The 11,632-nt window shown below is 42.1% G+C and overlaps 1 pseudogene; it reads right to left on the bottom strand.

The window, feature by feature from the left end:
• Positions 1–5,816: 5,816 nt before the first annotated feature.
• LOC133918151 (uncharacterized) lies at positions 5,817–11,380 on the bottom strand (annotated as a pseudogene).
• Positions 11,381–11,632: the final 252 nt, after the last annotated feature.

Here is an 11,632-nt window from a genome sequence, read left to right as displayed (position 1 = left end):
GATCTAGCCGCAACCCTTGTCCCCCTCTCTAAACATGTCACCATCAGCGGGAACCCTAACTTCCAAACCTCAAAACCCTAACCCTAATCTCGTTAGAACCTCACCAGAGTTAGAGAAGACATATTGTGCACAAATCGTGGTATTTTGATCCGGTGAAAATCGAGTTAGGAGAGCCGCTAAATTGCTCGAGTGTGATTTAGCAAATCCGAATAAAATTTGACAGCATGTTTCTATAATCTAGTATTGACTAAGATGGTTCCATATAAAATATAGATAGTAAGCTTGCTTATCACAATCTTCTATTCCAGAGAAGTTAAAATCAGTAGTAGAAGTTTAAAAAAAAAAAACCTCCGTGGTATATTCTAAGTCGTTGGATTCAGTTTCCAAACAAAAGGAAATAACCTGAAAAAAGAGTTTTCTTATGCTCTTTCATCACTACCGAAACATTAACATACAAACAATGAAAATATTCCCTCAAAATTCCTAGACCACCGCTGAAAACTAACACCACGAAATTGCTCCTGACACTCTTAGTGACGCATGGGCCAGTGCTTTGTACACATAAGACTTTGTTGCATCTGAGTACCTCCAAGCTCTCCAAAAAATCACTTTCAAGAATCCCAAATCACACACCTTGTTAAGATGAATTTTCCATGGCTATCTCAGCATATCACACGCACCACCCTTTTTCCAATTCAAAAGGCTTTACCATCGATGTTCAGTTTGGCCAATATAGGCTCAGCTTCTCTTCATCTATCTTCGTCATTTGAATTTTAGTGCAAAGAAATAAAAAAACGTAGTACTGAATTTAATGAGCAAATGAATCAACGGGCTCATTTATCGTATGTAAACGATTTATTGGCTATTTTTTTACATACTTGATACTCATTTTCTTCTGATTCAAGTAGGTTCAGAGTTCAGACTAACTTGCTCGAATGGGACCATTTGTTTTTTAGGTTTGTATGTGATCAATAAAGTCGATTATACAAATAATTATTTAAATTAGTGATATATGTTCATCAACTTTTCGTATTGAAAAGAGGTTCGGACCTCCCTTACAATAATAGACTTACATCTTGTGTTTCCTTGATTATCAAGATAAGACAATTATAATATGGAGTGTCTAGATCTACTCCTATGAATCTCGATGAATTCTCTTGTGTTTTAGATCCTAAAACTCTTATCAAATGAATCTGATCATAATTTGAATCTGCTATATGGATCTTAATGGGTTATTTCTACTTCTATCCAATCTTTTCCTTCTATATATAGTTGGGTTGAAGATGCGTATTATACTCAGAGTCTCGGAGTATAACATTTTCAGATTGTGTTATCTGAAGAATTCTTTCTTAATCCAAGGGTAATTTTCATGTGAAACATGATGAACTATCTGGAATATCCGCGCATACATATGATACTCTATCTTCAGGATATACCTATTTCTAATAAATCCTTAATCATTAATTATCAAATCCTCATCAAGTTTGAGAATGAAAAGAGATATACTTATAGGGTAGCAAGGAGTTAGTGATTGAAGTCTCCATCATTAAATAAGTATACTTTTTTTTATTGAAGAATAGTATTGTCTTTTTTACAAACCATGAGACACTTCCGGCATATAATTTGTTCCATGGTCTGAGAACATTAATCCCTTGATCCCTATGTACATATAAACCATCATGAACGAAATCAGCCATTAAAATGCCACATATCAGACAGAATATCACAAACCATTCACGAAAACAGTATGTAAATAACATATCACATACAAACCATCTATAATAAGGGTTCCAAATAAAAACCATATGTGATATTATCACAAACTATTTTGTTTCGGAACCTAATGACAAATGTTTTTTTAAAGAACTGTTTGTGATGTTCTTCATATCTCAACACTACTATAGAAATAATTTAATGGACGTCACTGAATAGACGGTTCTATGGAGTCGTTTATGTAAAGATTATCATAGATGACTCTAAATAAGAATTGTCTGCAAAGATGACGAGACATGTCTGGTAGTGATGGGACACTTTTAGTACAGACAATTTACATTTGGAACCATCTGTAATATTAATATAGACAGGTCGTATTTTAAGCTGTCTGTGATAAAACAAATATCATAGACGGCTCTAAACAGGAACCGTCCAAAAAATTAATACATACGGCTCGTATTTGGAGCCGTCTGTAATAAAATAAATATCACAGATGATGCCAAACAGGACCTGTCTGTAAAATTAGTACAGACGGTGATAATTGAGCCGTATGAGAAAATGACCGGGGGAAGTGGGACACTTTAGTATAGACGGCTTCAAACATGAAGCTGTCTGTAATGTTAAAACAGTACATCATCCTCTACCTTCATATCTTAGTAGAACAATGTCAAACAGTGAAGAACAATGCACAACTTTTGGAGAAAGAGGCCGACGATTTTGACCAAAAAATTGTTTTGATTTTTGGTGCAAACTTGAAGATCTATTGACATTTGTTATTCCAAGGTAAAAATTATGTTCTAATATGGTTTAGATGGTCTAGATTTGGTTTGGAGAGCTAGCTAGATCTAGATCTAGATATTTTTCATGATAACATATTATTGTTCTATTCATTAGATGATATAGATTTGTGTGCTAATTTTGTCTTAAAAGATCAACTATATCTACATCTAGGTTTAGATTTTCTTTCGTGGTGATCTAGAATATATTAGTTATTCTAGATATATATGATGCTCAAAATATAGATCAAGGTTTAATTATATATTACTATAAATAACTAGCTTTAATGTAGTGTTCTAGATAAATTTTGGATTTTTTTATATAAACATAAAATTATCAATAACTATATAGTATTTAACCATAAATTTTGAATTAATGGTACCTTTATTTTTAGGTATACATGTATATAATATAATGATAATTATTAATTATTTTTGGATTAATTATCATTTGTATGGTTCATGTATGCATGCATGATAGCTCTATTTTTCAATGAAAAGCTTGGTTGCTCTCTTTTATTAAGTTAATTTGATATTAATTTACTTCATACGTTTTATATGGTCGTGGCTGGATGTACGATTCTCGTATGAACCAATGATACCTTGATAGTGTGACGACTTTTCTAGCAGCTACCGAGGAGGATCATTTAGAAAAGGGTGTTGAATTTATATATTGTCCTTGTTGTGATTGTAGAAATGAAAGATCATTGGTTAGACAGAACATAACCCTACATATCCAAGTGCACTTGGTTATTAGGGGATTCAAACTAGACTACATATGTTGGACCAAACATGGTGAAGAGCCAGATGTGTTACACAAAGATGTTGGTATCATCGAAGAACCCGAAGTCAACGTAAGAAGAGAAGATGGCGAGGAATTTAGTGTAGATGATGATGATTATGGTGGTGCAGGCAACGATGATAAGTTGGATCAGATGTTGCGCGATGCCGACGTGAATTTGAGTATTCAGAGAAGAGTTTCACTGCTCTATTAGAACTCTTATCAGACATGCTTCCAAATGAAAATGAGCTACTCAAAAGCATATACGAAACAAAGCAGGTTCTTTGTCCATTGGGGATGGATTTAGAAAGGATACGTGCATGCCCAAATGACTGTATCCTCTACCATAAAGATCTATCAGACTTGCATTCATGTCCAGTGTGTAAAGCAACTTGATACAAGCATAAGAGTCAATCAGACGACGGCGAGGTAAAAAAAGGAATTCCTTCTAAGCGTAAGAGTCAATCAGATGATAGCGAGGTAAAGAAATGAATTCCTGCTAAAACAAGGTGTATGATATGTGTATGACTTCGTGACGTTATATAAATGAATGTGTATGAATTTGTGAGTTTCATAAGGACTTTGTATGATATGTGTATGACTTTGTGATATTGAATGAAGATGTTTGATCTGCTGCGAATCTATTGTTGGATGATCTGTTGTGAATAGACTGTTAATTTAATGTTGAATGATTTAATGTTGAATGATCTATGTATGATCTGTTATGAATACATTTAGTAATATATACATTTAGTATTATATAAATAAATGTACAAATGATTCTAAGCCTACAATCATCTGTGATATTCCTATAGTACAGACGGCTCGAAATATGAGCCATCTATATTGTTACTACTTCACAGACGACTCGACACTGGAACCGTCTGTACTGAACAAAGTTCACAGACAGCTCTACTTGCAAGCCATATGTGATATTCACCTAGTACAGATGGCTCCAATCACAAGCTTTCTATACAAATATTTTGTACAAATAGTTTAAAACCTGTATATACAAATATGATTTGTACAGACTCTTTTCCACATAAGGTTTGAAAAAGTGTCTCGTATAGGGTTTCTAAACCGTCTGTACAAATCATTTCTCTAGTAGTGTAGGTAGATTTTCATTTCACAGTTAGTTTTGAGAAAAAAAAACTTATGTGATAGCTCCACTTATCAATGATGGTTTTTGAAAAAGATGTCAAGATGGTTCTATGTAAAACCCGCACATTATACTTTTTTCTCAAATTTATAGTGATATCTTCAGAAATTTATAACTTTTCATATGGAGTTGAATAATGACAATTTTTATATGAAAATTATAGCTCTTGATGAGATATATAATTTTTTAATTGAAGTCATTTGTGTACCTAAATATGGTTTACAACCAAAGGCGTCCATAACTTATCGCGCTTGACTCCTTTCCTCATGGTTCACTCTTGTGAGTATATATATATATATATGAAATGCACTCATGGAAGTTATTCTATGACTTTAATGTGGACCAACTTAGTTCCAAGTTAGATAAAACATCCATAAAAAATGTAGGTTAGATGAAGATACAACCCTAACAATAGTAATTACATGGTGAAAATGATAATATATACAATTGTTAAGTTGCTTTATGATGAAACTAGAAAACCAGTGTTAGTTTGCAAATTTGTAGTGAGATAAAAGAAATTATAAAATATTCATACGGAGTCACATGTAGAAAATATTTAGAGCAAAATGTAATAGTAGTCATCAAATTTGTCCTACTATATTATTTGGGTCCATAAACTTTAAAAATATATTTTTAGATCATTAATATTATCAAACCGTATCAATTATATCCATACCAATTTATAAAGAATCTTGACACTAATGTGGCATGCCACGTGATGCTTACCTGGCAAAGGCGAGCTGAGCGATCACTCTTTGCGGGTCGTGCTAGCTTCCTCCTCTTCTCACTTGCTTCCTGTCCGTCTCCGGGGGCCAGGATGCCATGCTCGTCGCCGCCCCTGCTGTGCCTGCTGCGCGTGGCATCTACGGCGGCCGACCAGGCCTCGTCCTCGCCCTCATCCAAGGGCGGCGGCCGCGTGCTCACGGCCGGCATGACAACCATGGACACGGGTGCCACCGCGGGGGGCGGCGGCGGCGGCAATGCCGCCAACCATCAGGAAAGCAGCAGCAGCGCGCGGCCACTGGCGCCCCGCCGAGGACGCCAAGCTCCGCTAGCTCGTCGCGCACTACGTGCGTGTCCGTTCCATTCTAGCATGATAGCTCGAGCTGCTTGGCGTCGCCGTGGACGGCACCGTGCTCGACCGACCGATCGATGGCTGGCTGACATAGTGTACAACAGGGAAGAGCTGCCGGCTGCGGTGGTTCAATCAGCTGGACCCCCGGATCAGCAAGCAGTTCTGTCAGCAGGTTCTAGCCTGCTACAGAACATACATCTCGTTGTTATCCTACATATGTCATGGAATGCGTTCTAAGCTCACAAATTCCATGCATTAATCATCAAAAGGCATATTTAGCACTATAAATCAAAACCTAAGTGATGAAGTGAATCAACAGACATACCTGCCCTTCTGGGTCTCCCGACGCAAGGTTTCAATCTGGGCACGGACAGCATCAGTCTTACTCGCCTCGGCCTGCACGTGAGTGAGCTGCTCTCGGAGGCCCTAGCCGACTAATGAGCGTGGTGCGCGCCGCAGCGAGCACCTGGATATCGGCGTGGACCCGATCGACCTCCTCGCGCGCCGCGGCCACGGTCCGCGCCTCGGCCTCGATGTGCGTCGCCTGGTCAGCGAGCGCGCGCACCTCGGCCTCCCGCTATGATGAGCGGCTGCTGGAGTGCGACGTGCATGGCGGCTATCCGCTGTCCTGGTCCTGGGCGACGAGGTGCTCCTCGATCGCGGCGAATGCAGGGTGCGCAGATGCCGCAGGAGCCGCCGACGCCATCAGCGTCCGGCCGAGGAGGGGCAGGTTGAAGTCGTGCAGCTTGAGACCAACTCCAGCAGGTGCTCCAAATACGTGGGTTGCATATTTGCGGAGTTACTGTAGCACCACTGTAGTAGTACTGTTTATAGAGGCTGACAGCGGGACCAAAGAGAGAAAAAAAGGAGTAGAAGTTAGGAAATAGGGTAGTCGCTGAAGATGAAAAAATAAGGGATGCTGTAATAGTGATAGGGGATGTTGTAATAGTATTTTTGAGGATAAAAATTTAAGATAGCTACTGGAGATGACCTGATGACGTGGGGATCACGCCGGATGGCCATGGGAGGCGACAGAGGAGGTTTCCACAGTGGCACTCAGTCAGCGTGCCATGTGAGCATTAAGTTGCTGACCAGGACAATATGGACCTAGATGACATACATAACGAAGTTTAGAGAGCCAATTCTTCAATTTTGAAGTTTGTGGATTTGATGACACATGTTGACAAGTTAGAGGACACTAGCGTATTTTACTTAAGTATTTATATAAAAATTGTAACTTTTAAAGAGTCCTATAACTTCGTAGTTGACAACCTTTTCGTTTAAAGTCATTTAAATACTTAAACAATCATTAAAATTTTGGACAACAAAGATTAAAAAGGAAAAATATTTTATTACTATCAGGAATCATTAGATAGGGTGGTGCAATAACTTCACACATAGAGGGAGGTCATGGGTTTGAGTCGCACATAGAGGGAGGTCGTGGGTTTGACCCCCCATGAACCGCATGTATGTATATTTTGTGCATAAAATCGTGTTATTTGTGTCTTGTAACACACAACCTTGTAGATAGCCTAGGGGTGTGGTTCAAGTGCTAAGGTTTTTTAGATTTTTCCAGTGCCAAAAGGTGGATTTTTATTTAAGAATCATATGTAACTACCACAAAAACCCTAATCAATAACTCGCTATCAATGTAAAAAGAGACAGGACTACAGGAGCTAGCTAAAAAGATAGATGTGATTGTATGTTTAATCGATTGGTTGATTCCTCTTAATCTGTTATGAACATCTCATATTTAAGGAGCAATATGTCTTAGCCGTATAAGATCAAGACTCCTAATTATAGCGAAAATGACCCTATTAAGTTATGATTATAATTTTAGTGATTAATGATAATATAGTCAATGAGACTAACATGTTTGTCAAATATATAAAGTTTTAGTTGGTCTCATGGGTGCAATACATAAAGAAGCCACCATAGCCGAGATAAATTTTGGTTGAATTAGAGAAGTCCCAGGAGATTTATTCTTACCGAATGATCCGATAAATATGGTGTTGCACTCACCACAACATTTCTGATAAAGAGGGAGAGAAGGTTGAAGACCTTATCAGAAGGTTCGGTGATTAGCAGGTGTGCTCACCGGAGCAATTCTTCTAGAGAAGGATGTTGTGCTGAAGAATGAAAAACAGTTGACCGGATAGTATGGTGCTTGGTTTGTGTATACCAAAGGAAGTGCACTGGAGTATTTTCCAGTGCAGAGGAGAAGATAAAGATCTGACCGGATAGTTCAGTGCTTGGAATGTTCATATCAGATTGTAGCACCGGAGCATTTCTTGCATAGGCGAATGTAAGTGTTGAAGAATAAAGAACAACCCACCGAAAGGTCAGATGCTCTGAAGATCATTTCACCAGAGCTTAATTTATTTCCAGTGAGGGTTGAAGTGGCGCGGTCTGGCTCAAGGCAACTCACCGGATAATCCAGTGATGGAATTCAAGTTACACCGAAGTATTCAGTGTTCAATATGATTTTGAGTGGGATCCAATGGTTAGTTTCTAATGGTGTACACACTGGATTGTCTGGTGATTATACTATTGTTATCATCGGACTATCTGGTGTTAACAGTTTCTGTGAGCCGTTGAGTTAACAGCTAGTTTGAGGGTTTAAGACTATAAATACCTATTCACTCGGTCATTTGAAGGGATGGATGTTCAGAAAAACCCATATACACTTGTGTCGGAGGATGAACTCCTGTCGCAGGGATCCCGAGAGACCCCTTTTTAGAGATTCGGCCGGGGGGATGATCCTGGATAAGCTTGTTTGGGAAATAAGCGGGAACGGAAATAAATACAGTGGCTGGTGGGAGATGATCGCCCTAGTGCGAGAAAGATGGGTGCACCGGGGTTTAGACAGGCTCGGGCCGCACGGAGGCGTAACACCCTACTCTTGTGTGAGTGCTATATTTATCCTTGAAGGGAATTCTTCAAGGATGTATCTGGTTACAGGGGAGAGCCGTTTACAGAGAGCTTGAGGCTCTCGTGTTCTAGCTCGGCTTGAGCTGGTTCGAGCGTGGGCGTTGTCGGGCTTTTTTGCCTTGTTTTTTTTGTTCTTCGGTCTGTCTCCAGAGAGCTTGAGGCTTTCCTTGAGTTCTCCATCCTTTCCTTTTATAGGCGCGCCGACCTCGACTTATCCAGAATGGGAAAGAGGGGGCGCGAATGCCAAGGAGTCACGGAGAAATGCGTCATCATTCCGTCTTGGCGAAGTGACAGGGGCGGTGGAAAAATGCGACGCGCATCCGACCACCCGCCACTGTGGATGCCCTCTGGCGTCATTAAGGGGGCCTACCGGGCAGCCTCAGAGGTGCCCGGTGCGCCCACCCTGTCTTGTTCTTCTGCTAGGGCAGGGTGGCAGGCGGAGCGCTTCGATTCTGGCAACGTTATCCCGAGGCACCCGGATGAAACGGGACGGGACCTGTGCATTAAATGGACCCACGCCCACCTGCCAGTGCATGGCAGGGTCTGACACTAGGGCGTGGGCTGCTGAGAATATCAGGATGTCAGGATGTCAGGCCGCGCGTGCCTATTAAATACGGCATTGGGCCTTTGACTGGCTGACACCCCGACGATGGGACCCCTTGGGTCGTCAGACGATCTTGCGCGAACCTTCGGGGAACCGAGTCCTCGGGGGCTGCCACGTGCAGCCCCGAGCACTCTCTCCCGAGCACTCCGGTGAGACCTTCGGGGAACCGAGTCCTCGGGGGCTGCCACGTGCAGCCCCGAGCACTCTCTCCCGAGCACTTGGGTGAGACATTCGGGGAACCGAATCCTCGGGGGCTGCCACGTGCAGCCCCGAGCACTCTCTTCCGAGTACTTGGGTGAGACCTTCGGGGAACCGAGTCCTCGGGGGCTGCCACGTGCAGCCCCGAGCACTCTCTCCCGAGCACTTGGGTGAGACCTTTGGGGAACCGAGTCCTCGGGGGCTGCCACGTGCAGCCCCGAGCACTCTCTCCCGAGTACTTGGGTGAGACCTTCGGGGAACCGAGTCCTCGGGGGCTGCCACGTGCAGCCCCGAGCACTCTCTCCCGAGCACTTGGGTGAGACCTTCGGGGAACCGAGTCCTCGGGGGCTGCCACGTGCAGCCCCGAGCACTCTCTCCCGAGCACTTGGGTGAGACCTTCGGGGAACCGAGTCCTCAGGGGCTGCCACGTGCAGCCCCGAGCACTCTCTCCCGAGCGGTGTTTTGGATCATCGGGGGACTACAGTACTCGGGGGTAAGTGAGAACCCTTCCGAGCACTTCCCTCCCGGTATTTGGGCTCTGCGGATCATCGGGGAACTGGGGTGCTCGGGAGTCAGAGGCAGCGGCCCCGAGCACCTTCTCCCGGGACTTAGCTTCTTCTTATCTTGCAGGGTGGACCTTGCGGGATGGCGACATGTGGCGGATGGCCGGCCCGGTCTCGGGACTCAGGGACCCCTGGTTCCGAATACACCGACAACTTGAAAAGACATCTAAGCCACCAAAATATTTAAAGTGATCATCTAATGCAATGAAGCACAAGATTAGAGAGTGTTTAGTGCTTATAGGCCTAGAGTGAGTTGTAACTATGTGCTGCAACTTGAAAAATGGATCAATGAGTAATCCTAGCTTGTACCAAGTGGTACATTGGCACCTTAGAGTCTTGGTGACTCGTTGGCAACTTGAGCTGGAGTTACTCAAGCTTATTGACCCTTCAATTTGGTGTGGAGCGGCGGCAAGACGCTTGTACGGAGACACGGGAGTGTTACCTTGGTGGTTCAAGCTTCGAAGTGATCACAGCGGTAAACAAACAGAACATAAGCTAGTGGTGAGGCCTTCCTTGGTGGTTTGACGGCTAGGTCTTGCCTTAGTGGCTTGGTGGCTCAAGAGCCGTTGCCAGGTGCCGATCAGGAGTATATTTTTGATAGAGCTCTAGCGTGGACTAGGGGTGGCATCCATGTTATCAATACCAAGAGATCAAAATCTCTTGTACCGAGTTTGCTTTCTCTACTGTCTTTATACTTCCGCATTTACATTTTTGCAATCTACCTTTATGCATTTACTTTCCTAGAGTAGGGGTGGCAAACCTTTTGAATGGTAGAATAGACATATTAAATTAACCTAGAGTATATTTATATAGAAATTAAGATAGGTCTATCTTATAAAGTTTTTGAAGCCATTAGTTTATAACTGTCTTAATTCACCCTCTCTTAGTACGTTACCAATCCTTACACTAATTCAAACTGAACAATACTTACATATATGATTCGACTATGCTCTCTCTATAACTATCATATCTTTTCTATTCAACCAAGTAAATTCTCATATATCTACATGAATATCTTTTATTGCAGTTCAGTCTTCTTGGATTTAACTATATACTCGATCTAAACATCTGCTCACGTACTACCTTTTCGATCTGACTACCTGCTTAAAGACCAATTAATCGATGTATCTATGTGGTTGAATTCGACGAATTCTTTCACCTATTCGGAGACCAACTGCTAAAATTCAGCATATTCGGAGATCACCGTGGTTAGTGGTCACCTGATCGGTGGTCGACTCGTCGTTGGTCGTGGTCACTAGTTGGTGATCGACTGGTCGTGGTCACTAATTGGTAGTCGGACTGGTCATGGGTTGTGGTCACTTTCTACGTATTTAACTAGATCTAACAATATTCTATTGAGCTAATCATCATTGTAATGCCATTTAAAATCTTGTCATCAAGAGACTGTTTGCCCTGGACCGATGATCTTCAATCAGCACGGACGAGGGCAGCACGATGGCGAGATCCGACAGCAGCGTGGAGATTGCTAAGGTCGCAGACGGCGCGACGGCATCCCCGGTGTCTGGGTCGGTGTTCCTTTCCCTGGCATCAGCGACGGTGAGGAGGAGGCAGATTTCCATGCATGCAATTGGTGAGAGAGAAAGAGAGAAAAAAAATGGATAGAGGTTAACCTGCTCCAGAATGGAAGGAAGAAGCCATGGCCTCCTTTCTGGCCTTGTGTGAGCGTGGGCTTCTGTGCTCTGTTGTGCGTGTTTGCAGATGCGAAAAACTAATCTAAATATTAAGTATATACATAATCTACGTATAAAATTACGGTTACACTATAGTAGTTTTTGTTACGAGATCATAAATTATACAAATATTATACCTAA

This window comes from Phragmites australis, chromosome 5, assembly GCF_958298935.1.
Source record: "Phragmites australis chromosome 5, lpPhrAust1.1, whole genome shotgun sequence".
Taxonomy (NCBI): domain Eukaryota; kingdom Viridiplantae; phylum Streptophyta; class Magnoliopsida; order Poales; family Poaceae; genus Phragmites; species Phragmites australis.
The sequence above is the reverse complement of the archived record's forward strand: the minus strand, read 5'-3'. Positions and strand labels throughout refer to the sequence as shown.